Raw genomic sequence first — 6,607 nt, 5'->3', positions numbered from 1 at the left:
TCTCATAATTTGTATTCACATTTGGTTATAATAATATCAGATGTTAAAGACTTCTTAGGTGGGGAGGAAGACAGAGCATGGCCTCACTTACTTCCTCTGTCTGTTCTAGCCTGTTCCTGCTACCAATGCTTCGTCAGCCATTGGGTATAAGAGAATGGCAACTTACTTATTTTGCTTTTCTTCTATTTTTCATGGTAAATTTATAAAACATTTCATCCTCTCTTATACTCAGAAGCAGACAAGGTATATTATGCCAAGAAACAGACTTTTAAAAAGCTTGGCCTTGAAGAATTTAGTAACTTTGATCTCAACAGGGTGCTCACTGTCTCCACCATAACCTGCATTCTCTGGCAAGCTCTGAAGACCGGACCGTATGTCAATCAATACCTCATACAGGCTGTACCTTGTAAAATCATTATACTTGGGGAAATTTATAGTGAAGGGAAATGGTTTTTAATAAGTGTAAAACTAATATGACAGCTGAAAAAAGATAATACATTTGGAAGTAATTTAAAAGACAGAGCATTAAGTCAGAAAACCTAGATTCAAAGGCATTCATTGATTAATCCAAACATATCATAATTTATTCATTCAACAAATGTTTTTCAAGCTCCTACTCTATTCAAGGAACTGTGATGGGAGCAAGGCAATTACAACACATAGCTCTTTCGTCAACAAATAATGAGTTCAGAAGTGTACAAAGTTATCTTAGTATCTCAGTATAAACTTAGTATAAAAAAGAGAACAGACTAGAAAAACCACTATATAAGGTGACTTTGTAAAATGATCATTTATCCTGCTACTGAATAATAATATCTTGGGGAATATGAATTTGTCATTATTTATTCTCTTTGGAAGATCTTTCTAAGAACATATACCAAAAACAACTATCTGTCTATCTATCTATCTATCTATCTATCTATCTATCTATCTATCTATCTATCTGCCTACCTGTCTATTCATCTATCTAAAAACAAAGTTAATACAAACAGAGACACTGATTAATATTCTATGAGTAATTTTTTTATTATATCTGTTTATGGAATATTTAAAGAAATGGAAACCCATCAGATTCGATACAATTAAAAATATTTTAATATAACTTGTAAACATATTTATGCTAAAATGATTTGTTTTAATATATCTAAATTTTAAAAATTATAATAATAGGCAAAAACATGAATCAACTGACAAGAATTGAACATTCTATATACATTCTAGATATTTCCATACATGTACAGCATAAGTAAAATGTACAATTTACAATTTGATAAACAGTAAGTTTTTAAACAATGTTAATGGCATTGATTATCATAACTTTTTTTTTAAAAAAAAAAGCATTCCTTACATAGCAACCAAAGGAGTAAAGGGGCACAATAGTTTCAAAAGAGCAATACTGTGACTTACTATTCAATATTTAAAAGAAACAATGGGACTCAGAAGGCAACGGGATACTACTTTAAAATCTAGAAAGAAAATAACTGCCAACATATAATTCTCTAAGAAATAAAAATAACTTTCAAAAATCAAGTCAGAGTAAAGACATTTTCAGCAAATAAACACTTAAGGGTTAATGGGACAACAGAATTTTAATAAAAGATATCATTAACTGGAGTTCTTCAGGTGAAAATATCAAAATTTCAATGAGAAAGACAGAAATGCAAGAAAAAGTGAGGGAAAACAGAAATGACAAATATGTAGATAAATATAAATAAATATTGCCTCTAGAAGTTAGTAATAACATCTTGTGTTCATTAAAATAAGAGTGTAATCAAAATGCATCAAACAATAAAATTAAGGTGTGTATGATATATATATAACTGAAGAGTTCTCTTATAACATTATTGAGGTCAAAGATAAACAAAAATTTTTATTTCATTTTAATTAATCAAGTAGTCATTTTAATGTTTAGATAACTAATAATTCCATAAAGAGAAAACAGGATAAGAAAATATGTTTATTAATTTTAAAAAGGCAAGAAAGCAGATAATAAGTAGTTTATTTTTTCATTCAACAGAAAGTAATTAATATCATATAGACCGAATAGAAAACAAATAAGAAAAATGTTGTTATAGTCCATATGGTTCAGTAATTATAAATCTAAGTTAACTATTCTAGAACTATAGGATTGTAAGACTGGATAAAATGTAAAACCCAAGTGCATGTTGCTTACCAGAGGTAAACTTTAAATCTAAAGATATGGAAAGGTTGAACTGAAATGATGGAAAAATATAAAAGCATCAATCTAATCAATGAAGGATGAGATAAGTATAACAATATCAGAAAGTAGACTCTAAGATAAGACATTTTAAGAGAAGTAGATGACTTTTCACAATGATAAAATGGTCCTCCAGGAAGATACAACAATTTTAAATCTATATGCATTCAATTTCATAGCTTTACCTGTAGGATAGAAAAACCCAGCACAACTAGGAGAAACAAATACATCCACAATCATAATAGAACAGTTTCCATAGTTGATGAAATAAGCAGAAAACACTTAGTCATGATTCAGAGGGTATGACATCACAATTAACAAACCTGACCTATTTGACATTATTTTCCATTCATATCTGTAGCCAACAATGACAGAATACAGAGTCTTTCCATGGAGCTTTTCATAGAGCACCACAGAATATTGAAAATGTAGCATTTGTTGACATTATGATTAAGCTTCGCCAAATTTCACATGGTTGCAATCACTCAGCATCTGTTCTCTGACCACAGTTAAATGAAGTTAATAATAACTAAAAGACAACTAGAAAAAATAAGTTGCACAATTGCAACTTATTGTGCAATTGATTCTATCATATGTAAGATATTGATTCTATCATATGTAATTAAAGGAAGTCAATTTTAAAAATTTCAAATAGACTTCAAATTAAATTTAAATTTGAAAATCTGCTGTATGTAGCATTTTTAAAAATATTTTAGAAATATTTTAAACATGCTTTAAAACATCAACATTTATGAATTAACTTGATTTAATTTGAAGGTGTTCAGTTTCTCATGTTCAGTCATGAAGGAAATACTGCGCAGTGATTAAGGAAAGATCTGTAAGCCTGGTTGAGATCCTGTCATGGCCTCTTGCTGGCCATGCAATCTTAGACAAGTTACTTAACCGCACTAAACTCAGCTAACTCATCTGTAATACGGAGATAATGATGGTACTTACTGCAGTAGTCTGGCCATGAAGGTAAAAAAGGTAATACTGATGAAGTAGTTTGTACAAAGCAGAAAAAAAAAAAAAAATTCAGAAAATGTAGTGGCTTGCATCCCACACATAGTATTTTCCTGTCATTTAGTTGCTTCAATTCCACAGGGTGTATTTGACAAGATATTTCTGGAGATCAGGAGACATGCCTTGAGGCAAATATTTTTCACAAGTCTAACAATTCTTTAATCTCCCATCTAAGACGATTGCCTTCAGGAAAAGTTACATTTATAAATCCAGGATAAAATTAAAATACCACAATTTTGAACATAATCCACCTGGTAATAATAACTCATAAATTATTATTGTTTGCTTTTTTTTTTTCTTTCTTGTGTCTGAAATAGACACCATGATAGCTACATGGGGCTCAGAGTCCTCTGTTTCCTGGTGAAAGGCTCAAAACTGAAAGTATTAGAGGTTCAAAACAAGCTAAAAATTTTTACATTTGTCTGTCATTACTGTGAAACTGAAGGATAGGTAATATATTAAAAGAAGTGTTATGAAATCATAGATGTGTCTACTATTTCCGTGCTTGAGAAACTCTTAACTCTGACATCCGTTAACAATGATGTACTTTAAGTGTAATACATTCACTATTCAGACAGTTATACTTTATCTGTTGACTAGTACAAAAAGAATAAAATTGGCAAACTTAAAATCTTCAGAATAATTAAAAATGCCCACATGTGAGAAATTTAACATTAAAGAATGTCTGTTTGTATTTTTGTATTAGTTTTCTATTGCTTAATAAGAATGACCTCAACTTCAGCAGCTTGACATGATATCCATTAGCTCATAGTTCTGTGAGAAAGAAGTCCAAACATAGCATGACTGGATACTCTGCTCAGGAATTTCCTGGCTAAAATCAAATTGTTAGATGAGCTGAGTTCAAGGCAAGAGGCTCTGGGGAAGAACCTGCTTCTAACATCGTTCAGAATTTTGGAATAATTGAGTTCCTTGTGGTTGTAGGACAGGCTTTTGTTTCCTCCAGAGCCATCCTGTAGCTCCCAATTAACACCCACATTCCTTGTCACATGACCCCACCAGCTTCAAAGCCAATAATGAATTGCTATTGTATAGACTCTCTCTCATGTTGAATCTCTGATTTCCTGATGTTGATCTTAGGTGATTAGGTCAGATCCACTAGATAATCTCCTATCCAATTTTCATTTGATTTGGGACCTTAGTTATATTTGCAGAATCTCTTCACAGCCATACCTATATGAGTGTTTGATTGAGCAACTGGGAGAAGGTGCACCACCTACTGGGAATCTTGGGGGCCATGATAGAATTTTGCCTAAGTTTAAATAATATTCTTAATTAACTGCGTTTAGTTTTTCAAATTCATTATTTCCTTTAAAAAGCATCTAAAGCAGTTTTCCTTCCTCTGCCCGCCATGCCGTTCGTAGAGCTGGACACGAATTTGCCCGCCAACCGAGTGCCCGCGGGGCTGGAGAAACGACTCTGCGCTGCCGCTGCCTCCATCCTGGGCAAGCCTGCGGACCGTGTGAACGTGACGGTGCGGCCAGGCCTGACTATGGCGCTGAGCGGGTCCACCGAGCCCTGCGCGCAGCTGTCCGTCTCCTCCATCGGGGTAGTTGGCACCGCCGAGGACAACCGCAGCTACAGCGCCCACTTCTTTGAGTTTCTCACCAAGGAGCTAGCCCTGGGCCAGGACCAGATACTTATCCGCTTTTTCCCCCTGGAGTCCTGGCAGATTGGCAAGATAGGGACGGTCGTGACATTTTTATGATTGGCACGGAGGCATCCGGGGCATCTGTGAGCTGGCTGCTTCTTCCAGAGAGATCTCCTGGCAGAGTGAGGGCCTAGTGATAACCAGCTTTGGATTATGCCACATGCAACATTCCTGTGATCACATAATCCTCTTCATCCTCATATGAAATAAATGAGAGCTTCCTCGTTCAAAAAAAAAAAAAAAGCATCTAAAGTAGCAGAAATGGAGAGATGCTGTTTTAGCCGTCATCAATTAATTATAATATCCGTAACTTCAATTAATTGCCAAAATAGATTCCAGTAATTTTCTCCTGGTTTTATTCAACTTTTCTTCATTTAAATTGACCATTTTTTGGCCATTTGTGAAATATTCCATTATTTATTTTGCTTTACATGATCTAGCTTAAAGTATTACAAAACCATTTTAAAGGAAGGCCTACTATATGTAAACCAAATTTTACCCATATTGTTCAAAACATGGTCCTTAAATTGAGTTTCTTTTATTATTTTTATTTATCCCGAGTAAGATAATCAATTAAGCAAATGTGAGGGCATTGTATGATTACTGAATTCTTTTCACTTTTTTTCTCAGGTAGACAAATTAAGAGTAACTAAGCATTTATTAAATACAAAATTAAATCTATATATTAATTGCATATAACTCAGCGAGGAGTCAGTTACCTTTCTCTCAATGGCCAGGTGATAAATATTTTAGGCTTTGCAGGCCATGAGGTTTCTACCGCATTTTCTTCTTTGTTTTGTGTTTCTTTTCCTATGGCCCCCTAAAAATGTAAAACCATTCTTGTGTCAAGAGCCATACCAAATGAGGCCATAGACATAATTTGGCCTAAGAGAACAATAGTTTCCAATGTCTCTAAAGAAGAAGAAGAAGAAAATAGAAACAAAGTGAAGAATCAACAGCTAATCTTACTGTCATTCTCATTATTATTATTTAAAATAGATTTAGTGTTTATTATGTGCCAGATTCTGGTTTACATGTATTATGCCAGGAAGAAGGACTAATTTTTATGCACAAATTGCAGATGAGAAAAGTTAAAGAAACTGAATTGTCTACGAACACAAAACTCTACTGAATAGGGTTGCCAGTATTTGACAATAAACTTACTTTTAATCCCTATTCTGTAACTGAAATTATAACCTACCTGGAGAGAAACATTATTCTTTAAACAACAAGATAAGTTATAACATAATTTCAAAAAATATGTGATTTGTGTGAACCCTGAAGATGAATTATTAAAATTCTTAAGACTTTTGGTTATTGAAGTTTTCATTTCTGAGGTAGTTGTATTGCTATGAAACAAAAAGAATGTCCTGCTTCAGCTGGGTTCTGTGGCTTACGCCTGTAATCCCAGCACTTTGGGAGGCAGAGGTGGGCAGATCACCTGAGGTCAGGAGTTGGAGACCAGCCTGGCCAACAAAGCAAAACCCTGTCTCTACTAAAAATACAAAAATTGGCTGGGCATGGTGGCACGCACCTGTAATCCCAGTTACTCAGGAGGCTGAGGTAGAAGAATTGCTTAAACCCGGGAGATAGAGGTTGCAGTGAGCTGAGACTGTGCTACAGCACTCAAACATGGGTGACAGAGCGAGACTCTGTCTCAAAAATAAAAATAAAAAAATAAAAAAATAAAAATTTCC

General features: G+C 33.9%; 1 pseudogene across 1 annotated transcript; it reads left to right on the top strand.

The window, feature by feature from the left end:
• The first annotated feature begins 4,585 nt into the window (after positions 1 to 4,585).
• Positions 4,586 to 5,153, top strand: LOC144332702 (D-dopachrome decarboxylase pseudogene; annotated as a pseudogene). The gene has a single exon (XR_013400685.1). The product of XR_013400685.1 is annotated as a D-dopachrome decarboxylase pseudogene (transcript).
• The last annotated feature ends 1,454 nt before the right edge of the window (positions 5,154 to 6,607 follow it).

The sequence above is a fragment of the Macaca mulatta genome, chromosome 11 (genome assembly GCF_049350105.2).
Source record: "Macaca mulatta isolate MMU2019108-1 chromosome 11, T2T-MMU8v2.0, whole genome shotgun sequence".
Classification (NCBI taxonomy): Eukaryota; Metazoa; Chordata; class Mammalia; order Primates; family Cercopithecidae; genus Macaca; species Macaca mulatta.
Note: the sequence above shows the minus strand (reverse complement) of the source record. Positions and strands in the feature narration are given on the sequence as shown.